This window comes from Caloenas nicobarica, chromosome 12 (assembly GCF_036013445.1).
Source record: "Caloenas nicobarica isolate bCalNic1 chromosome 12, bCalNic1.hap1, whole genome shotgun sequence".
In the NCBI taxonomy this organism is placed as follows: Eukaryota; Metazoa; Chordata; class Aves; order Columbiformes; family Columbidae; genus Caloenas; species Caloenas nicobarica.
In genome coordinates this window covers 14,141,494-14,166,540 of record NC_088256.1, presented here as the reverse complement: position 1 = coordinate 14,166,540, position 25,047 = coordinate 14,141,494, and positions in this window count along the sequence as shown.

The window sequence follows — 25,047 nt, the reverse complement described above, 5'->3', positions numbered from 1 at the left end:
GATATGCAAAAATGAAATGTTTGAAGAATTGACATAAACCTGGGGAAATTATTTACAAAACTGTCATCCAAAATGTCATCAAGAATAAAGTCACATATATCCTAAGGCCTTTGCTAAAGATGATCTAAATCCAAATAAAGAGGAGGAGGAGAAAGTGATTTTCGTCATTTCACATGAGCTGGAAACTAATCAAAATTCCGTCATGAAGATGGCGTTTCCTTTAAATGAGTTTCTCTTCAGCTTGTCAAAATGGTGATAGTTAATAGATAATACTTACCAGTTTAATTACTAATGGAGATTGTTTTGTTATTTGGTGGTCTTTAATTTATTATAGGTATTAACATAATAAAGCAAACAACTATTCTGTCTCCTCTTAAGACTAAAAGACATTAGAAATATTGACAAAAACTTTTGAACATCTTAAAATGACTGTGTGTGGCAAAACTTCTAAATAAACAGTGTGAGTTAACATATCAGCATTTATTATATACACACATAAATTAGATTTATTATTCCAATAAATTCCTGGGCTTGGAGCCACAAGGCCACAGACTCCTTGTCCTCCATATGCTCTGAGCTAGAGACACCAGGATGTATTCACTGCTGAGCAAAACTTCAAGAAGTCACTTGGAAGAAAGTAAACTGGGCTTTCCTTTCCAAAGAATAAAGTGGAAGCTGAGCTCCATCTCACGCTAGGAGATCACCAATGACAGAAGCTCAGCACGCGTCTGAACTTCTGACGAGTAGCCTCAGATAAGCAAGCTGGGGACTGAGAATAAACCAGAAAATAATAGAAATGCCAGGGAACATGTGCTGCTTGTAACCTGTGAAGAGTAAGATTATAAAAGTCATGCTCTGAGAAGCAAATTCTTATCCTGTAATAAATAAAATTTTTTGAAATATTCCTTTTCATGGGAACAGAGTGAATTTACTATATCAAATTATACCTTCTACCAGGAATCAGCTGAGTGAAATAAAGGACAAGAGAAATTTGGTTCCTGCCCTGTGCTTAACCAGGTCAGACTCAAGCTCCAGGTATGCTCACAAGCACTGATACACAGCTGCTAAAACAGCCCTGCATGCTTCACAAGTGACTGACAGCGGGACAGAGATTGTGTCAGTACCAACAGCAGGAGCATCCCTTTGGGGACAGAGGAGGGGAAATGTCCATGCTAGTCTTATGAGGTTCTCTGCCATTCCCAGCACACTGGCCAGAGGAACAGCTTAATCATAAGCAACCATTAGCAAGGGTGGCCCAGGCAACAGCTCACACCCTTTTTTTTTCCCCAGAAATGCCTAGAATTTCCCTAGAATTGCTGGAGAAGGGCTCACCCACACAAGTGCAGCCTCCTTGTGCACTCAGTCCAACATTTACAAAGAGGCTTTTCTGTGCCTGCAGCAGTAAATGCCAGACACTGAACTTGCCTGAAGCTTTATGCTGGGCCTGCATCTGTCTAACAAAGAAAAGCAGTCCCACAGCTATGGTGCTGTTATCAAGTAAATATTATTGGATAAACAAATATAAACAGTAGGTGGAAAAAAAATCTTCCCAATATCTTAAAATGCAGGAGAGAAGATGATCTCTTTAATGGCTTGGAAGAAAAAGGTTCTGGTCCATACTGACTAAAATTACAACAGGGTTTTCAAAGTATATACCTTGAAAGAGAGATTAATAATATGTGGTTACCACTTGTCAGCGGTAGTCTCCAAGGACATATAAGAAATAAAAAGCAATGACCTAAGAAGAACAAAGAGATGTATTATCAGAGGTACCACTCCATGATCTGATTGACAGAAAGGTCATTTCCAGGGCAAGCTTAAGTCCATCTCCTGGACCAAGACAGAGATTACAGCAGAGTTGGAAAACCCATAGCGGTGACTGGTTGCTATGGCTCTGAAAAGGAAAGAGCTAGCTTTCCTCAAAAGCATACTCAAACAAGAACACAGACTACCATGATTACAAGCAATACAGAAATGCGCAGCTTTAGATTTTTAAAATGGTTTTCAGTGTTTAAATCTGACACTTTCCCCCTTGCCCAGCCTGCTCCAGTAAAATCAGAGGCTTCAGGCTGCCCCAGCAGCAGCAAGAGAAGTAACAGGAACATTATGGGACAGTCCCTGAACATGTGTAACACCGAGTGACTAAATCTCAGCCCAATTTGCTTACATTCCTTCCACATGCATTCATTCTTTTATTCATTTTGACTTTTAATTAGGATAACATTCGGATTCAAGGTTTCATGCCTCCATCTCTAAGTAAGTTCTTACTCATAGTCCCAGGAGAGCTGGATGATTCCCCTCCATTTTATTTAAGAGATTGACTTTTGTACAAAACACCTCAATGAAGCCCTAGCTCTCATTCACATTTGCAATCACTTCAGAAGTTCCTACAGGAATTTTTGTACTGTTTATCTGTGACACCAACTTGATTTGCTACTTGTCTTGTTTTGGTGACTTGGCTATTCAACATGGGCAGCCAGGTTCCCTCCATTGAGGAGCCAAAGACTCCTACCTTGGAGGCAGCAGTTGGCAGCACTTTGGCCTGGGTCAACTGCAGGCAGGTGCTGTAGACATTTCCACACTAACCCTGGAGCTCCCTCTAGTCCAGGAGGCCGCTACACCACCATCCCCCCCAAGGCTTGCATCTTCTGATCTCTCCCATGACACATGCAATCCGTGATCAGCATGATGACACCAAAGTCCATTGTGGAAAGTTGCACCTTTTGTCCCTTATCTCAGAAACATCAGCCATCAGAGAGGCCTGATCCTGCGATTCAGGTCCAGTTGTCCTCAGCACAACCCATAGGCAAGGCAAAAGCTCAAACACTGGAGCACATCCCCTTTGGTATCAGCCCCAGTTGACAAAGCACCGAGCTCATCAGCAACATGGGGAACATTGCTGAATCCAGTTACTCTGTCACCTCTACAAGGTTTCAAAGATTGCACAAGGGAAAGCCACATCCTGAGACAGTCCTCGAGCTGTCTGGGGTAAGGTGAATTCTTTTACTGACTCAGTAACACAGTGTTCAGTTCAAGTTTCAGCAGGATTTTTGTCACAGGTTGCAGAGAGGTTCACAGGCTCCTTTTGCCCCTGAAATCTGCCTGTCCCCAGCCTGAAGCAGCTCTACATGCAGGTGACATACACAAGCCTATCAAAGCCACGCTCTCTGAAATCAGTTTCAGTTTTGCCAGGATATCACCAGCAATCTCTCTTGCAGTCCAGGCTAATATAATGTTTGGAATAATCCAAGTTAATATCTGGACAAAACTTTCTTCTGGCAGAACTGAATATGCCCCAGCTTTGCAGTGACCTTCTGTCCAGCACGTTGCTTCTGCTCACACGGTATTCCCACAGCATCAAAGTCTGAAAGGGGCTAAAAGGCACCTGCAATCCAAGGGCCCATTTTCACAACATACAGACCAACTTCAGAGGGAGAGATGAAAGAAGAAAGGCAACACTATGCCATCTCATCCCAAAACGTTTTACAGACAGTATCAGAAATACTCACTGTTACACAGGAAACCAATGAACCATCTGCGGCCAAGTACAACACACGTTACCTTCCCAAAAGTGTTGGAGCTCCAGACACAAACCACAACTGGTAAATTAATAATATAGATTACTGAAAGAAAAGAAACATACATAACCTTGAAGACAATTCTGAAGTCTCTGACTTCCCAACAGTAAAAATCATAGCTTATATTATTAAAATATAAAGCAAGCTCAGTGTTACACACCAAAACAATAAACTCACAGAGCTCAACATACAAGACTGACCGATAAAAAAAAATAATTTTCCTGTCCCGAAGACTGGCAGCTTCTCTATCCTAGAGGCAAGCACTTTTGAACAGATTCTCTTTTATGTAAAGAGGGGAATAACATTTCCATATGGAAGGTTTGGTTGATTTTTTATTATTATTTCTTAACTGACACATGCATTTTGGACGTAGCAGTAAATTAGGTGTTTTCATGAATGTTCACAACAGTGTGCTTGTCACTGAATTGTTCAGATGTAAGAGAGACCCACAAACCACAAATACTAGAAATTACAAGTAGAGAATTGTCACCCTGGCTGGCTTATGGGCAGCATGCTGCCTTAAGACCATCCAATACTGTTCACAACTCCGTTTTGCTTTCTACATGTATATTTTTTCCTCAGGTTGGGAAAAATGTGTGTCCCTGAAAGGATGGGACAGATATAGTCACGTTGCAAGACAGGAGTCCTTGGGGACCCAGGGCAGAACCCAGCCACCACAACCATAGTCCAAGTTAGTATTGCAAACATAGTCTATATCAGATGTGTAAGGCATGAAAGAAAAAAAAAAAAGAAAAAAAGATAATTGCAAGCAAGGAGGTTAAGCATCCAGCCAAGGAAGAATCAGTTTTCCTCTCTTTTACTGCAGTTTCAGTAATCTTACAGAGGGCAAAGGGTAGCCAGAGTGTCTACTAGGAATCAATAAAACCAGGAGAAAACTTCTAGCCATCACAGTAGGAAAAATCTTGCAAAAATTGTAGGTAAGGAAAAAAATACAACGTATGATGGAAATTGACCATGTATGAAAAGATATGTTTCCCTGCTCTATCAGGAATCAAATTCATAACTGTAGAAAGCTGTATCCTCTCTTAAATTCCTACAAGTTTTTTTGCTTTTATTTTTGTTTGGGTTTTGGTTTTGTTTTTTCTAGGCTGCAATGATAAGCCCTCAGGTCCACCACTCTGAGCTAATGTACTTCTCTTCTACATCAAAAAGAAGTGGTGTTTATTTTACCTGTTCCTGCCTCCCACCTCTTCCCCCCGCCTTCTATCCACCACAGTAAACCATGATTTTAGTTTCCCTTTCTCAACCTTGCAGCAATTTCTCTGTAACTACCATAACAATGACTGCAATCAAAACAATTCTTATTCTACCAGTTCCTATAATAAAAGATCAGGCTACACATATCCTGAACATATTCATAGCACTGCTGTAAACCTTACCTTCACACCTCCCACCTACTGAAGGCTAAACCACACATTTCCTGACAGAGATCATTATCTCTTGTCTGCCATCCTTCATTAGCTAATTTCAAAGCAATTTAGGAAAAAAAAAAAAGGTCCACATCAACAAGATAATGAGGGCTCAGAGAAAGGAGAAATTTGTCTGTCATGAGGAGGTAAAATATGGGTAGTTTCAGAAATGCGGGCTTGCCTACCTTAGCAATTTTTTGCTTGCATGTGTATGGCAAATCTGATTTTTAGTTTTAGTACACAAATGCCCTCTGTCTCTTCTGGGGTTTTGCTTCCAATTACAATCCTTAATTTAATGAGCTGGTTGTAGTGGCAAGTGATATGGATAACAAATTATTGTAATAATGTCCAAATATTCCAAGCTGTTTGCATGAAGGAAAAATCAAGCCACAGTAGCTTTTCACACAGAGCTAAGCCATAATGGCTTAATACTTAGTACAGTCGTAAGTATCTATGGTAACAGCAAATTATATCACATTGCCACAGTCCTCACTCTTATTCCTTCCTTGGCTTTCATGTGATCTACTGGCTGGGACTGAAAAGACCCATGAGGGCATCCAATCAATATCCCTCCCAAATTACGATGTAAATGGAGTATCATAACATGCAGCAGAGATGAGAGTCGAGGCAGATAGTGGAAGTTCTGCCCTCACACCTTCTGAAGGTATTTCCAAAAGTTAACATTGCCTTGTGGTCAGCAACTTTGTCTTTACTGAATTTTTCACCACAGAGTTTTTGCCTCCTCTACCGTGATATTTCCTCCCTGTTTACAGCACTTCCCTTGGCTCTGCCATTATCTGCTCATACACCCACACGTGCCACCCCCAGAAATGCCTCTGTCCCAGAGTCATCTCAGCATCAGCGGCTTGCTGCTCCTTTCTTCCAAGGCTCAGCACTGACACATTATTATAGTTGTCATTTCTGCTGCCTCATCATGTCACACAGTCATGCCTTTTTGTTAGTCCTTTATCACTCATACATCTCCCAGAGCTTTACTGGCCTTCCCTCTCTCAGTTCTGATTTATTTATCTTGGATTACAAGCCCTAAATTCATCTGCTTGTCCTTTTACAGAATGAATCTCAAAGTAGTTTTCTGGCTGCATTTGGAATTTCTCTAGATACCTTTGAATTTTTTCCTTGGCATTTAGAGAGGCATCTAATTTACTGTGATCTGCCACTTTTGATACAGCACTGTTTGTTCACTCTTTTAGATCATCAAGGTGCATATCAGCATCAGAAAAAAAAAAAAAAAGATAATGAGTTATTGGAACTCCCTTAAAATCATCCTATGAGTGAACAAGAGATTCTCTTTCTCATGACACTGAAAGTGCTGAAGCATTTCATGAGTACCGAAGCCAGAGGAGACCATAGCTAGCGTTAGCCACAGTGATGCTCACAGGCTCCCTAGCAGATGTTCAGACATCCTCCCAGGGAATTCAGACATATGATTTTGCATTTAATTGCCCTGATCCAGAAGAAGAATAATAGAAACACAGAATTTACAAAAATGTAAACTCAGGATTAAAAAAAATAACTCTGTATTGAATACATTTCAATTCCAGTTATCAGAGCAAAGTCCTGTAAGTCACAACAGAGTGGTTTCTTAAATATGCAGGAGCAGAAATAAGTCATTAATTCTGTACACATTACTGATGTTTAGAGCTTCTTGTAATAATTGAGAAATTCTCCGGGGCTTGCCATTTAACCAGTTATGACTTACTGCAGTAGGAAGCATACAGTGCACGAGAGTGTTCAATATGCAGTCGTTAGTACCTGCTGTGCATTTTGAAATGACACTCCAGAAGCTAGGAGAAACCATGTATTTTCAGAGATAACTTGAAGTACTCCAAGATGCAAAATATTGTGCAATTATAAACAATATATAAATTAAAACCAAAGCCAAAAAAACCTTCCAAGATAAATTGCAGAAGAGAACACATCTTTCTGAAGATTAGAATGACAAAGGCAATAAATTATTTTAAGTGATAAACCCAGGCAGGAGCAAATACACACAAAATCTTAAAATAAAATAGGGCAATTCACAGTGGCTTGAAAATACTTACAAAATGTTCATTGTTCACTTGGTCAGATTGCTGATTATGAATCTGCATCAAGATGTTACCATGTTGGAACTTCAGATTCCTTGAACTATTCCAGAAACCACTAGATTCATGAAAACTGAATGTGAAAGAATTTTGTGTTCTCTCATCAAAAAATGGAGAAGAGACCAAAAAAAAACCCACAACAGTATTGGTGACAATCCACACCATTTGGAAAACACAGCAAGGCAATAGCTAACCACCTCTATCATCAAAACAGGTATCAAGAACAGCAGAGTACATGGTTCACCTTTCATCATTTACAAGGATAATCACCAAAAAGTCAGACATCCCCGTATTTTCTACAGATTTTGGATTTCAGTTCTATTAAATTATTCTTTTACTCAGATAACCACAAATGATAGCCACTACATAGTGCCGATATTTACTATCTTTCTCCTTATTACTGGCCGTATTAAAATCATTACCCTTTCCTCAGCATTATTTATGCAACTTATTATTTTCCCACCAATCTCAGTAAAACCACAATTCCTCAAAAGCTCATTTAGCTAATAGGAGAAAATGATATTTACTGGCTCATTTTCCCAAGCTTGGCAGTATGTAAAATAGAGAAGACACAGTTTGCAGCCCCATGGCCTAAGCGTGCACGACATTGACAATAAGTTACAGAAGCAAACCAGCATTTCAGTAAAAACAGATAATAAAGTGTAACTGTCATGATTTTCAAGAGTTTGGAGTCTCAAAGCTGTCAAGACCCAGTAGGGTGTAAGGTGATACCTATCCAGAAAATCGAGCTTCTGCCTACCTAGTTCATTTGCTGCTCAGGTACTAGCCCTGCAGCACATTGCGTAAGTGGGACATTAAGAGTAGAAAAAAAGAAGATACATGACAAAGAGCAGACAGGAGACTAGCGAAGATAACAAATTGTTAGTTCACCACAGAACTTTTTATTCCGTTTTTTTTTTTTTTTCCAAGGAAGTCTAAAAGTAACATTTATCTCTGTAAAGTTGCACTGCTTGTCTTTGAAGATATTCCTAAAACTCAGCAGTGGTCCAGAATTTGGCAAAAACAACGTAAAAATAAAAATCCCCAACAACAGTTCGGAAATACAGTCCTGCTCCCGCTGTGTGTTCAAAAATCTTGTTAGGCACACATTCAGCCTAACCCATTTGATCTCTGTCTTCAAAAATTTCATAAAAACCAGGATTAGATGCTTCTGCAACAAACCATGGGTGCCAACCATTTCCAGAGATGGCACCTGATCCAGCTTTTCTGGAATGACACATACCACCCCCTTGTACAGCTCTTTCGTATGCATCTTTTATCCTACTCAGTGCTCAGGGTGAACCTGTAGGGGGGCTCTGAGGATCAACCACCCAGGGAGGTAAAATAAATCCAGTTTATATTTACCAGGTACCTCAGAAATTATTTAACAGATGTTCTTAGTTCTTACATGAAGCAGTTGCTGCAATTCCTATGTTGTTAGAAGAAAAAAAAAAATTGTCAAACAGATGAATGTCTTGGGTCTGACAGATTGTAGATCTCATGGCTGCAGAGATCAGCCACTTTATCGACCAGATACAGCTATTTGGCAACAGTTCCTCCCAGCAATCCTTCAGAGCTTTGCAAAGAGCAGGGTATGGGAACACAGTGCCTTGATTAGTTTCTCTGCTCCCCTTTGTAATGACTATACCTGAAGCACTTGGAGTTTTTTTAAGAGGAAAAAGTGAACCTCTATCCAGATATGCAGTAGCTTGATGGTTTGTGCTACCTAGTAAGCTTGAAAGCTTTTAAGTGCAATAAATTGCTTTCCCCTTTCCCTCTGTCTCACCCAAATGCAATATTTTTTCAGCATCTAGAATAAGAGTGCCTTCCTGCCATCCTGAAGGAAAAACCCATGACACTGTTTCTTCACTCAGTTTTAGCTAAGAAATTGGATGTCTTGGTTGGGGCTTTAAATAAATGTACTCTTTCTGAAACTCAGCAAAGTGCAGAGAGTAAGGGGTAAAGCTGCACAGGAACACCTATGCAGAACCTTTGTTGCTTAAAAATCAAGTACCTGCACAGTGCCGGTAAATTCATGCAAGAAACATAGAAAGCTGCGAGAGTTTCTATCCTGGGATTCAAAACCAGACAAACTGTATATAAAATCCGTATGATTGGCAATTCTGCATTTTAGGGTCAGCCAGCAAGGCATATGGAAGACATATGCCTGAAGCTTCTTACAATCTCTCAATGCCTAATTTACTCCCTAAACATTGTATACAATACACAAGCATTAAACAGAACATGTAGCACACTCCGAAAGCCTGTCGTCTTCTAAATTAATGTATGACATAGGCATACCATTTACTGAGCCATTTGAAAACCTAGTTCAAAGTACTCTGATAAGTAAGATGCCTGGATGCCATTCCCAGCCAGAACATATTTATTGAGCCCAGAAACAAGTAATTCTCAATGATGTGGAGCATTTAGTTACATTTTGCTGAAAAGTCACTTTGCATGCCACTCTTTCCAGACTCTGGGACAGAGTTCTGTAATAGTCCCCCATTGATTAGCTCTTGCCTTGTTTCCTACAGACCGACAGTCAGTTCCATCTTAAAACTTTCCTCTATGTCATTTAGCTTTTCAGTTTTCTCATATTTGTTATATTTCGTAGTGCTAGAGAAGACAGTCATTCAAGAACTAAAGTGAAAATACAAGAGAGCCCTTGCCTGGAGTTTTCCTGGTGTTTCCCAGTTTATCAGCTTATCTGCTCCTTATTTCTCTTTCAGACATACTCAGACCTTCAGAAAGACAGAATAGAAAAGTCGCTCTTCCTTTTGTCTGCCTTTTTAACACAAGTTTCTATGTGAAGGTTGTTCTTTTCTCAAATTAATTTTTCATAAGGAGGTTTAATGGCTTCCTACTGGCACCTTTTACCACCTTTTCCTCCACACCTGCAAAACCAGGTGACTCTCCCCATCCAGCTGCTAATGGTCAACCCATTGGAAGGACCTCATGTTATGAGGCTCTCCAGGATTGTCATTTCAGGGTCAAGTAAGAATTTTTCCAGAATAACCAACCTGGCCAAGGAGGAAGGACAGGACTCTGGTGAGGGGAAAGAAACAAATTTCTCTCTATTTAAGGAAAACGCAAATAAGAGAAGAAAAGTCCCACTGTTGCAAGATGACCTGGTTCTTAGAGCTCAAAAGTAATTAGGCAAATTGAAAGTCTTCTAGTGACTGCTAAGGGCTGCAAAGGGAAGGGTCTGGCTGAAGGCAAGGGTACCTCAGGTGAAGTGAGCGGAGTCCTGAATTTTCAGGAGATGGATCTTCCCCTGCGGAATTGTCCAGCAATACGTATAAAGGAAACACTAGATATATACTTCCACATATATAGACATACTTACATATGGGCACTAAAATATGTCTGTCATATTTAAATATATATCCATACACATGCATAGGTGTATGTATATAAAAACATGCATTAAAGTTACTGCTTGGGTATTTCAATTCAATATCAGTATAAATTTCAGTATCACCCTTTACCTATGGTGGAGAAAAAAAACACAAAATATTTTGCCCAAGTTGTGTTTACCATTCAGCTGTTACATTCCTCCAGAGGCAGCAGTATCTAAACAGATTTTTGCTATTACAGACTTAATAAATCATATTTTATATCAGTTCTACATTGCAAACCCTCACTGGATTTATTGATTTGTTCTCTTTCCCTTAGGTCAAAGTTAAAACTTTCTTGTGCAGATAAATATAGCTTTAGAGCTAAAAGACAACCTGAAGCACTTTCAATTTGAAGTTTCTTTCTGCGTACTGTGTTGTAGGTTATGCTACCTGGTGGCCAAAATTGAGAAGCTAAAATCCATCTTCAGAGATAATTAAAAAAATTCAACTGTGAAATGAAACTATCAGCATGCCACCTTTTAACTAACAGGATTAGAATTACAAAAGCTGTGAGCTTATACAGTTCTCACCAGTGTAAGTCCGTGTGGAACTGGAAGCTTTATAAAGGATTTCAATACAAACCCACAATATTTGAGCATGTCTGAAATACACAGAAGCAAGTTATTTTCTTCTGTTGAGGCATCATACCAGGAGACACCATTAGACGATCCAACGTGACAAAAACCAAATACTTGTGGGATTGAAGAACTAAAAAGCTATTACTACACATACAGGACATTCCTGTAACCTTATTTTGGGCACCTCCTCTTGTCCTCAGTGGGCTCAGTGATACAGTACAACAAAATGCACAGAAGCATAAGGTTTTCCACATCCCACTTGGGCAAAACACAATCTAGCCAGCTCTTATACACAAAAAACCTCATCAAACTAAATGCTAAAGCAGTGCTGAATCATTTTGTTAATTAACCAGTAGTACCCTAGCTAGGCTTGTCTTATGAGTAAGTATCCAAACACCTGTGCACGAGGGTTCACCATGTCCATCTCAAAACTCTGAAAAATCAAATTTCCATCTTCAGTTAAAAAAAGTAAAATATAATCACTCAATCCCGTACATATATCAGAAGGAAGAGATTTCTGTTTCTAGCGAGCTTTAGCTTGCAAAATCGCTTTTCAGTGGTGTAGGTTCTGGAGCCCCTACAGAGTCTGAACCAATTAGCAGTGCTTATTCTTACTTGTGGTACCAAGAGGCTGTACACTTTTGGTTTGTTTGGTACAGAAGAAAGAATGAATATTGATGGGCTTCTGAATGTGAAGTTACTGCAGCACTGCCAGCTACCTGAGATGCATTGCCAAAAAGTTGTAATTGTAGACTATTTCAACACATGCAGCCCCAGCACTCACTTCTGCCCTGGACTGAGATAAACAGTCCCAACATAATCCCAATAGGCTGCCATTTGCTCTCTGGGATCCCAGCTACACTGCTGGGATCATGGAAATTGTCTCTGGTACTCCAATGTTTACTGCACAGATTTGAGAAACCCACGAATATAAACCCTTGAGGCAGAGAGATATGGAACTGAACAACAAAGGTCAGCAGCTAGAAATTATTATTGAAGGAAAAACAAAAGCAGGAGCACACAGGAAGATTTTATCATCTCATCAAAAATCCCTCTTACAATGTGTTCCACAGTACTAAGAAAAAACTTAAAATATTTTGATGATGCTCCATTTTCTAGCTTTCTGTTCACTGCTTAAATAAGTATTCTAATTATGTTAATACTTTTAAATGAAAAATTCAGTTCTTTAAATAATCTCACAGTCTGTAGCAAGTTTGATTTCTTGCTCTTTAAAAAGCAGCTTTGTAAAAGGGGTTGAAGTTGTTTGTATCAGTTTGATATTGCTATTCGAGCACACACACGCTGACAGTTCAGCTCTGCTTCAGCATCCTAAGATGCTTACACAGCAGCAAAAGCAGCTGGATCAGGCACCAGAAATACCAAAAGATTTCCAGTTCTGCCCCTTTCAGCTGCTGGGCACCCCCCATTAATGTTGCCATGCATATTTGATGGGCTTTTACCCATCAAATCTCTCAACCACTGGGGCAGCTGCAGCATGGGTACCTCCACTGCAATGGATGCTGCAGTGAAACACCAGCTGCTGACAGTCACCATCCTATTTTATTGGTGTCCTAATTCTCCAAGCAAGTCAGCCAATGATTTCCCAATCCTTCCCGATGTACACAGTTTCCCCCATGCCTGCAACATCTGAATTTTCTTCTTGGCAACCACAAGGCTCTGTTACATTCACACTTTTATCTTCATTTCAGAGGCGTTTGAGCAGAATCACAGGCAAGTCAAAGGTATAGCGAAGCATAAGGAAAGGCAAGTGCCTGCCTGGTCCAAGGATGGATTGCCATGGAGATGGTACCTTCTGGGTGAGGAACCTTGTCTAAGCACATTGCTGCATGGTACTTGTGCCCTTGTGACCTGCTCCAGCTGACTCACCATGGGGCAGGATGCCACCAGAAGACAGTGGAACAAGTGTAGATGGTTAGAAAATGACCTTCCCATAAATAATTTTGCTGGTGGCAGCAATGTTTAAATTGGACTCCTTCCTGTTCCTAAAGAAACAGGTCAGGGTTTGAACTCTGCCAAGTTAACTGAACGTTGGGGTTCCACCTCCCTTCTCTCCTAACAAGTTCCAAAACCACCCTAATCTTTGCCCAATCTTGTCTCTAAACAAGGGCCCTCCCTCATTAGACAGCTTCCCCCAGACACAGTTGCACAGGACAGATATTGCTCTGTATGAAGACACAGAACATTATGGCAGGAAGGAAAAACACAATAAATCAAGGGGAAATCAGGACCACCCCATGCACTGACTCTCATTACAAATCCCCATAAAGACTATGATTTTCCGAGCAAGCAACACCTCTTCACCAAAAGAATTTGAAACATAATGATGCCTCTTACAACTCAGAAAAACCAATTACCATGGGTAATTAAATCATTCATAATAAAAAATGACACATTCTGACATGCATAAGGAAAGAGTGAGTGTTTAATACCACACCTCATGACAAGGAATAAACAGTTTGTTCATTCTATAATATCAGTCTCAGAAACCAAAGCAGCTGATGAACACGCTTTTGGGCAGAGTGTATGGTAACTGGTTACCTTCACCTGGAAAGCGAGCTCAGTTAGAGGTCTGTTATCCCAGGCAAGCACCAGCCAACAGAAGTAACACAGACACGAGTGAGGGCAGCAGGCTGCCCTGAAAATTAAAAGTTTAGTTTTGCTGAAGGAAAAAAAAAAAAGTATCCTCAGTAATTTAGAAGCCATCTGACACACATGAACTTTAATTCTAGGTTGCTAAGTCAGAGCTATTAAAAAACAGGATTTCTTGTAGCAATTTAGTGGCTTACACTGTTCTAATTTCAGCCCAAGTTGGCAAGGAAAACTGCGGGAAAAAAGCAAACAAAATATCTATGCATCCATGTGATCTTATTTTTTTCTAAATAAAAATTAGTTCCCACACATCAAGTCAGATTCTGAAGTGTCACATTCAGTTTTGGCTCCTAGCAACTGTTACACAGATCTGGTCGAGACACAGAGCAATATTTTTGTAAGCATTTCCACAAAAATACTCTTTTGTCTGTTCCAGTTCAGAATTGTATTAATATGAAGGAGAAAAGTTCTCAGAAACAACTACCTATTAAAATGTGAAATTTCATTGAAAACATCCCTGAGATGGCAAATTTTCTACAACTTCAATCAGTCCCAATAATTGAGTGCTAAAAAGTAATATTCACCCTGCTTCCTCAAGGTACCAAGAAGATTTCCTCTCTCTGAAACAGACTGAAGATTCAGGCTCTCTATCACACATCTCTGTAGGCTCTCTCCTATACGAACAGCTCAGTAGGACACACTGTTTGTCCTCCACCCTTTACATTTATAATATATAATATTTTGAAATCATACAGCTAATCAGACATCCATTTCCCCTCCTGCCCTAGCCCACACCCTCGAACAGTCAAAAATAGAAGGATTGGCGGAGGAAGAAATGAAGCAAAAAGCAAACCTTCCCAGGCAAAAATTTTGACTTTAGTTCTTACCATCCTCAAAGGCCACAGGCACCCGAGGATGAGGTGACAACTCTGTATGCACCCACCAGCAAGCACCAGGAACCTTTGGCGAGCAGGTGAAAGAAGAGGCCAGAAAATAAGTAAACCGTGGCTCCAAGGGAGAAGCATAAGCTCACTCTCAGGCATGAGATGATGAAATGAAGTGCCAAACTTCACCTGAATCACAGATTTGGCCCTCAGACAAACTACTTGTCTTTCTTTGCTATTTATTGTGAAAATATTTTCACCGAGAAATCTTGCCATGCAGCAAGGTCATACTTCTCTGAAGTCTTTCACACATTCCAAGAAAACACTTAAACACAGCCTGCCTACCTAAACCATGTAACCTTTGCAAGGGAAACCATGCAGCATGGCTAAGATTTTTTTACATAACTGATACCCCGAACACATGAGCATGGATAAGAATATATTATCTGTCTGTGGGTGAGAGCTCATTACAAAGCCAGACTAACTCTGCAGCAATCCATGCTGGAGCAGAGACCTGCCAAGACAGGCTCCAGGAGGCTCATGCAAGCAGGACCAGCCTGCCACCAAACTTCACTGGCTTTGGGCAAGCTGCATCTGCCACCAGTTTCTTGCTGGATGAACCAGTGAGAACATTTCCTGGACTAACTCACAATATTACAACAGAGCCACACAAACCAGGGTAATAATACCAGCACAGCACTTGACATTAACACTAAGATGCCCTACAAGCAGAGGGTGTTCAGCAGAAGCTAGAAATATAGTGATCTGTGCACTTACAAACAAGCGACTTAAAAGAAAACACAGACAGGTCTTTCCATGACCTGTGATGGAAAGAGGATAAATTAGCAGAGACTTTTCAGAGGTCATGCCTAAGCATCTTGGGAGTCTCCACTCCATTTATAAAATTACAATAAGCAAAGAGAGACAGGAATCAGAACTGCCTGCAATAAGAGAAGTGTGAGCATGGCACATTTTGGCAACCCTAGGGAAGCTTTACTGGGTTAACTGTCAGGTAACAGCAGCATCACAGTGACAGAGTAAAGCGAGAGCTGCTTAATCTCCCAGGTTTGTATTATTGCACTGAGCACAGTAGTTTGGTTATCTTCACAAGGTGAAATGTTACCCTGCTATTCTGTTCAAGACATGAACAAGTCTAATGTAGATCCAGACATGAACAAATCTAATGTAGATCCTTATTTGCCATAGACACACTCCTATCTCTATCCTGTGAAACTGTTCTCTAGTGCTGTCTGTGCTAGGACCCAGCAACACATTTTTTTTTCCAATAAGCAAGTCAGGCTGTGACAAGAGCTAATTAAATTCAACCCAAAACACAGGACACATGCCTCTGTGAAAGATCTCTCTCAAAAGTTCCTAAGAATCTTTATCTGGAACAGAAAGCAAGAGAGGAATATAGAAAAGGAGAGGAGATGGGAGAAAAAGAAAAAAGGAAAAAAAAAGAGGAAATATAATTTCACCATAGGAAATGCAGAATAGAGGAGACTGAATGAGAATACACTGCATGCTGAACATGCTACAGCACTACAGTAAATGCCAAAAAATGTGACAGATACAGAAGATACAAAAATACGGCACGTTCCCCTTAATTGCGTGCTATTTTGGTGGCAAACAAAAAAGAAAAAAGATGAAAAACTTCTTCCATAAACTAGACTTTTACTACAAGTCAGGGCTTTATGTTTGTCAGAGTTAAATGCATTGGCATCCCAGAGAGGTAGGGAGCACACTACCAGCCTGCCATCTTCACATCGTTTCTTACATGACTGTCTTTTCCCCAGCATAAAGCACCAGGGAGAGGCACATTCTGAACCAGCAGCTACAGGTTACCAGTGGGAATGAGCGATGAACTGGGCAGGAGCTGCTTTGAGCACATAGCTGAACAAACTCCCTCGGGACAGACTGCATACGCAGCTAACAAACCAGCCCCAGAGAAGATTCTCTTATTCCCACAAACACAGCTTTTCCCTCTAGAAACACGTTTAGAGATGACAAAATCACCACCTCTCCAAGGGCTGACATTCCCCTAGATTCCTGGGTTTATTGGTGGCTTTTACCCACTGGCCTCCCCAGAGGCTCCATTTGGGGAACCAGCATCCGGGTTGATGTCCACATTAGCAGAAGGAGACAGAAGTGGGCTGATGCTTCTGGCAGTCCCCATCCCCAAGAAGGTCTCAAGGGGCTTTCCCTACACCATCACTGGGGAAAGCTACATGGACATGAATGCTGCAAGGGCTAGCCTCACCCTGAACTGCTATTACTTTGTTCCTCTCTCCCAAAATATCTGCTGGAGCCTAAGCATGCTTCTTCTCTTGGCTCTTTGTAATCCTAGCTTGCATCTTTTGTCTACAGACCTCAATACATTCCCTCCTACCACTAAATGATGCATATGCACAAGTCCTTACTTTCTTTTCCCCTCTTTCAAATTTCCACCTCATTTTCCTTCTTTCGAAGTACTTCTGGTCTTCTCATCACCTCCAGCACAGAACATGGCTACATTTTTAGAACACAGTATTTAACCTCACTATTCACACTTTTTGTTTGATCAATTATGTCCAGGGAGAAAATATTTCCATTAATGGACATGGCATTAATCCAGAGTCAGAAAATTTTAGTATCCTGAATGCCAAATTATCATGACAATATCAGTCTTCTGCAAAAAGAAATTACATTAAATAGGAAACAAATGTACATATGTGCAGGCGTAGCAACAGTGACACTGAGAGTTACCAGCAACTAAAAAGAAAATTAACTCTATCCCAGCTGAAACCAGAACAGGTGCAGAGTGAGAAACCATAGGAATAGAGTGCTCAGGAGCCTAAGAAGTGCTGGCCTGAGCTAGGTAGAGAGGCTCTGCCCATGACTCCTGCCCTGGCTGATGCTGCTGCTCAGATGGGGCCATGCCACATTTTGGGCACTGGGGCACAATGTCTACACTATCTTACTGCACCTTTACAAGCACACTGCATGCAGCACGCTACTATACAGTTATTTTAACCTGACACCACTGTGAGCTAATTAGTCCTGCTGAAAGCCAAGATGGTCAGAATTAATAATTAGTGCTTTATCACTGAGGAAAGCACCATGTTTTTGCAGCCGCCTCAGGCAGGGCTTTCTGACCACAATCCCACAGCCACCTTCGTTCAAGAGTAGTCTAAGCACTACTTCAGCTTGGGACAGACTGTGACTGTGGGAGGTGTAAAAGCCAGCCCAGACCTGGTTACAGGGAAACTGCTGCGGAAATCCCAGGCAGCACCCAGAGCCCTGCCAGGGGTGGTACAGGCGCTAACAGGATAGTAGCAAAACCGACTATCGCTGCCAGGATTACAGTCACGCTGAGCTGCGGAGGCGATTAGTGCAGGCAGATAGTGTTCCTGCAGGGAGACTAATGTCCTTCTCCTTTAACACCTCCTCACTGCCCACTCCAACACTTCATGATGGGCACAGGGCACTATCCCTGATCTCCCGCAGCCTTAGTAAGACAGTTCTCCTACAACTTAACACCCTCTGGATGTTCTTCCCTTCCAGGGGCTGGCAGTTTGTCTCGGCAGCAGACAGCACAGCATCTTCCAGGGCACAGGAGGCAGAAGAAGATGAGAAGCAGAGGAGTCCTAAGCCAGACCCATCCCCTCCCTCACTCTGCCCATGCACGCACCCATCATGGGCCCTGGGGATGGACAAAGAAGTGGCCTGGGAGGAATAACATTAGAGCATATTCACAATACAGTCAGCGTTAGGATGTTCAACAGCAAGGAAAAACAAGTTTAGTCTCCTATATTCAACGCATATGTTGCCTGAGATCTATAAAAACAATAGCAACAATACTTTACACAGAAGAACTGAACAAATTGAGCAGTTATGCAATTTCTGTGCAAACATCTCAGAAAATAACAATTTATACTACAGTGAATACTACTTTGTTATTGTGTTTTCTGCAGACTTTCCACGCAGACATTGAGTACCGCATTTCCAGCAATATACATGGATTTTAGTATCTTCTCCATATGGAAAGTACAGAGATAATGGGCACCTTTGAAACATGGCAAAGGAATAAGACAAGAAGCTGATTGGTTAGTGTGATTCTTGAAATGTCAAGTATTCATTTAAAGTAATAGATGAGCTTACTAGATAACAATTATTGCATTAAAACAAAACATTAAAGATCATGTTTATTTAGTGCAGGAGCTTCAAAGAACACTTGAGTCATTGGACAAAGCCACAATTACAAGTGGTTATAGCCCTTGCAAGGCATTCCCTCCCCTCCTATTTTCTTTTTCTGAGGTGACCAACAAACTTCTAAAATTTTTCATCAAAACGTATTTGCTGACCATTCAAGCACACAGAAATGTTGGTTGCATCACCTTGGCAGCATCCAGACAAGCACACGAGCTGCTGGGGGATGCATGGGCTGACCGGGGCAGGTGCCTGGTCTTGCTGCTCATTGCTTGTATTAATAGCAATGTTCTCGCCCTTCCTAACAAAGACAGCACTGTGAATCACCACATTATCTTCAAACTTTGAAGGGCACCTGACTAAAATTGAACTATGATAAACTCTGTTCTAATCCTGATAACTTTTGGTATGAACTTTTAAGGTGGAGTTAAATTCTTACTCGATACAGCACTGAGTATATGGGTTAATCATAGGCAACTCCTCCTTCCAGTTATTTTCATTTTGCAGATAAAGATCAATTCCCCACACATATTATAAGCACACTACCTCTGAATTCCCTGAACAAGGTGTGGACAGCAGCAGCAGCAGGGGAAGTTTAAGCGAGAAAACAAACTGCACAAGTGCTGTGAGAAGTCAGAGTAGCTGTACCATAATGAAAACGTGTTGGAATGAATTCATTGCCATCTGTCTTTATTTTGCTAACCAGCTCAATCAGACGCTACAAATATACTCAAACATGAGAAAAATATTTAAATTATTTGTGCTACATCCTTTTTCAACATGTAACTCTTAGTGTCACTGTTTGTATTAGTACTGAATGCCCATCAACAACAGTGAATTAATTTGTGCACAGCCTTTAGAATATACCTATGTGACTTCAAATCCACAGTATGAGTATAATGCGAAAAAGCCCCCAGTAAAAGTTACAATATTACCAATATTTTAAAGGTATTCAAGGAAGTATGATAAAAATACAAAAAGAAACTGTGTTCCTCCGTGTCAGAGTAATTAAAAAGGCCTACAGCTTTTGTAATTGTTGGACAGGAAAAAGCTCAAAACAAAAATACCAGGTAGTTCTACTATGAAAGTCTCACGCAAAGCATAATCCTATAGAATGAGAAGGAAATTATGGAGAAAGAAGAAAACTGAGGAAAGAAAATGGACTGTAAGAAAACCACAGAAAATAATAAGGAGAAACTATTTGAAAACAATTAATGGAATAGAAAAAAAAATTGAGAGCTCTGCCCTCTGCAGAGCTATGGGATGGTGTTTTGAGGGGAGACAACATTGCCCAGAGACACTCCTGGGAAGATGCGAATTACTATACAAGGTCAGCCTCAGCAGCTGCCCAGAGGCAGTTCATTTCTTTCCATCCTTCATACTGAAAGAAATCTTCAGCCTTTCAGCCTCCGGTCCGAGGAGGCAGAGCTACAACAACTGTCATCCCTCCGAGCACATCCTGCGCCATCCTTCACTGCCTGCACACCCGTCACATGCTGCAACTTGAACCTGCAGAAGTTTTGTTTACTGCACATGGGACTCAGTGACAGACCATGGCTCCGCAGCACCCAAGGTGGGAGTTAATGCACATATCTGCTCCAGAGCTTGGCTTACATCAAAAAAAGGTATATTATTATAAAGGTGAAATGCATCCCCTCCTTCCAACACACCACCGCACCACAGCTGTTTTCTCAACACCAAGCAAACATCAAACTCTTCTCACACAGACCCACCTTCTTCTGCTCAGCGCTCCCAATCTAGGACAAATCTTCAGCAAAAGAAAGCAATTAGAATGATGCAGAATGAAGGACTCCTAACAGCAAGCATGCATGCATGCATGCACAACACCCACAAACCACCCAGCATGGCCCATCATGATACGTTTAAACAGTCCTCCCTCTGCAAAGGGCTTTCTGGCAGAAATACAGCAGCCAAAGCGCAGGCAGAAAGCAAAACCTGGCTGCTTCAGCTGAGCTGTTGCTTGCACCGGCAGCTGCCTGTGAACCATGGCATGGGGCAGCACCATCTCAGTCCCTCGTACGAGTGATTTACAGGGGGAGCAGATTATAAAAACTCACAGTGCTTGGTAGTTCAAATGTCTACTCCACATGCAGTTTTAAGAAAGGGAACCAGAGCTCCTAGGGAACATCTGAAAGGCAGAGATTTGCAATCCTGTTCATTAGGGGTTATTTAGGGCAAGAGGTAAACTCTCAAGTTCTCCCTGTCTGAGACACCTTTTAAGAGGCTTCTGTCCCCAGTGCTCATTCCCCTCTGCCAGCCTCACACATGCGAAATGCTGCTGCTACCCAAACAAGAGAGAACCGACTGGGACTGTTGACAGCAACAAGCAAATTTTATGCTATACACAGTAGAGATACGAGTGTGTTAGCAAGGGAAAAATGAGCACTTCACTGAGGTTCATGACTTTTACAGTGGAAATACATCAAGGAATGCTCTGTTGTCTCACGGCGTTTCTCTTTTTTTAGTCTTTTTTCCTGAGTATGTATTTTCCACCACATGCAGACAATACTAAATTTGGAATTCTTCAGCTGTGCACAGCAGCAAAAACATGTAGTCCTCTAATGCAGCCTCTTGTGAAATCTTTGTTTTTCTGGCAAAGCATCTTTCTTGCTAGCACAAGCTAGAGATACAGAGAATTCCTCAGTGCAACCTAGAGACTAAATTTAATTTTATATAAACAAACATTTCAAAAATAACTCGGACTAGCAGCTGGAGCTATGCCATCAGGCACCCCAGAACACAATCACCACTGCCAGGCTGAACGTGAGGAGCTGAACCCCAGCATGGAGCAAGAGCTCCCATGAGAGCCAAATGAAACAAGGAGCCGGTATCTCAGCACACGCCTGAGACACTGACAATATTGGATAGATAACAGAAATCTTCCCTAAACAAGACAGAGAAGAAACTCAGCATTGATTCTGACATTAACAAGAAAAAAAAAATTAAAATCAAGCATAAGCCAGACAAGGTCACTCAGAGAAAAACAAAAAAAATCACAAATACAGTGTTACTGGAAGGAAAGATCCAAACAACTTCCTGAGAAGAAACTGAGAAACCAAAATGAGATAAAAAAAGGGTAAAACATCAAAATACCTAAAACGGAAAGAAACATCAGAAAGAGCTTACTTCATTGAAAACTCTCTGTAGTTCACAGGCCGATAAATTGACATTTGTGGGGGTATTTGTATGCCTCTAGCAGTTTAGCACTGATGGTCTGGAAGACTTCATTCACTGATTCAGCTGTAAAGCCCATCAACATCAGAGGACCAAACACCAGGCACTGGCAGGTGAAGGATGATCAAGTCTGGGAAGTTTAGCACAATCTAAGTGGAAAAAATCCAGAACAATGCAGCTTGAGAGCCTCTCAGGTACACAATTTTTCATTTAAATCCTTTGTCAGGGAATAAGCCTTTCAGTATCCTTTCCCTTAGAGAAAACTTAATTCAAAATGACAGAGGCAAAATGAAACACCTCCCAGTTGAAAAAAGCAAAGGTCAAAGAATGTTTCCATCTTTGGATTAAAAACAATAATAATAAGTAGCTCTAGCCCCTACATTGATTTATTTCTAAAGAGGTAATTAAAAAGTGCTCTACTTGGAAAGACTTACAAAGAAGGCTTGGAAACTGAATACACAGGCAATTGCATACCAGAAACCCGAGTACATGGCACAAAAGAAGCGATGACTGAGAGCTGTTCCAGTTTGTCATTTTTCTTCATCCAGGTTGATGGAAACTACAAATGTAGAGAGGATATTTGATAAGGGAGTGCTCATTATGAAAAGATGACTTAAGATGCAGATGTTGAAGACTGGAATATACCCCAATCCTCTTATAGAGGGTAATTCCCACAGCCCTTGTGCCCTGAACATCCTCTCGCAAACTCTTCTTGCTTTTGCAATATAGCTAGATTAGCTCCAAATAAACCGTCTTCCAGAAATATGACAAATTATACAGGATGCACACAAAACCTGTGAGAAGTGGGCTGATGTATGTAGCTTATAATGTATGTAAATGTGAGGTAAACACAAGCAGAAGTTACCTACTATAAAATATTCAGTAGCCGGCCCATTATCAGAAACTTTCATCATGATAACAGCCTCCCATCTGAGATTGGGGTATTAATATTGGTACGTTGATAGCTTCCTCTAATAACTTTGGCCTAAAAACATAAGCCGCTTTTACATTTTTAATTACAACTGGATTTTATTCTGGGCCTATAATCCTTTTCCAGCAATTGGATTAATGCAAAAAAGTGATTTAAAATAAGGAAAAAAAAAAAATCCAGTGAAAGCAAACCTGCTCTGGCAGAGGAGAGCTGCAGCCTGCAAGGAGACCTTGGCTACAGTGGGACTCACAGATCAAAGTCAGGGCAGAGCTTCATCAGGTCCCGCCAGCCTCTACCACTGTCTGCAGGACTGGATTTTGAGGGGGTTACATCCCAGGCCCCCTGGGAAAAATACCTGGAAGTAAAACTCTGCTCTCACACTATTCTCTGCATTGGACAGACTTTTTCCCCCCATCCCCCAACATCAGGAACTATTTTTCACCATCTCATGTTGGGTCTTTGTATAATGTAGACTCAGGGCAGGCAATGAGACAAGGCTACTGAGCTGATACCACCTACTTCTAATATTACAACTGCTCCATCAGAGTTTTCCATAGCCTAGGAAACTTTGGTTTTTTTTTTCCTACTTTCTGTCCACAGTGATGTCTCTACACAACATATATCAAGCCTAAGGAGGGGACAAAGAACAAATTCAGAGGAAAGCAAGCTTTGCAAGGTGTGCAACTCCTGGAGCACCTTGCAAGTGTGGGAAATGAAACAGAGCACTATGTATTACAGTCATCATCATTTATACGATAAATCTGATGCAGGAGAACACTTTTCATCACTCTTGATTATAGCACAGCTGTACACAAAGACCACAGCACACAGCCCCTGCACACCAGCAAGAGCAACATTGGGTCTGGGGGAGGAAAAACATTTCCTGCAGCCAGCAGCTTGCACCATTTTATTCAGTCTTCTCCCCAGTGTAAAACAAACAAGTAATAATACAAAACGTTGTCATTAGTAATCCTGTGAAAGGCAAAGCTCCTAAAAATTCCCACTAAATGAAATAATGCTTCCAGTAGAAACTAGAATAATACATAATGCAGTTCCCCTGCGACAGCTGTTTGTTAGCATTTCCTCACTGTCACTGGAACATGTTCCATACCACCACTCCCCCCGCTTTTAAATTTAATTTCAGCGCAGTGAAAGAATCACAGTTTTGTAACGCAGTTCCAGTTCTTGAACAGGGCTTCAGGTCTAGAAAACAGGTTTTGGCCCATTACAGATTCAGACTACATCTGGTTGAGAATAGACTTTCATTTTTGCAGCCTCCACCAGTCACTTTAGGTGCAATGTTTGCACATGTAACAACTTTTGGTTTTAAATATCTAAATCCTTGCATTTCAGCATTTATGAGGATAACTACTATTCACACAAACATTCAGTTTGTCAAAATCACTTAATGAAAAACCTTGTTGTTTAAAAGCGATGATTCACAGCAGAGAAAACACGGAACGTGGCTCTGCATTTGTTGGTGCAGATGGGTGACTAGGACTGCCAGAAACAAAAACCATTAAAGCACTTTTCATGAAATAACATTTTCAAAATATTAGAATAAAAATGATAGGGTTTTTTATTAAAAACAAAACCAGAAGATTCAGTTTTGCTTTTCTCTTATGCTTAAAAAACAAAAAAAAACCACACACACAAACAAAACCTCACATAAATGTTGACACAAGATTTACGCATTTTCCTGTTACACAAAACCAGCGGGTTTTTTTTCCCTCGAACTCTAAGCAATAAAACAAAAGCACAGGATGTGTCAAAAAAATCCAAACAAACATAAAACCACAACAACCAATATCGGTAATAGAAAATGTGAACCTAAAATGGATCACCTCACTATCAGTGACCCAAACTAGATTCCTGCACTATATAAGTCCTGTTAATACATTTGAGGAGGTCTGGAGAAGTGCAATAAGCCTGCAAGTTCTCACCACTGCCTATTTTTGCTGATAAACTGCATCCAGGAACACAATTTTTGGACCCAGTCTTGTACACAAGAATAGTATGTACGCACAATGAATAAGTATGTATTCAAATCTCAAAAAAAAAAAAAAAAAATTCTTGCAGGTATTTTATCTCCTTATCAGACGTAAATTGAGCTCCATTATGTCCACATTGCATGCGCTGTGTATGTGACA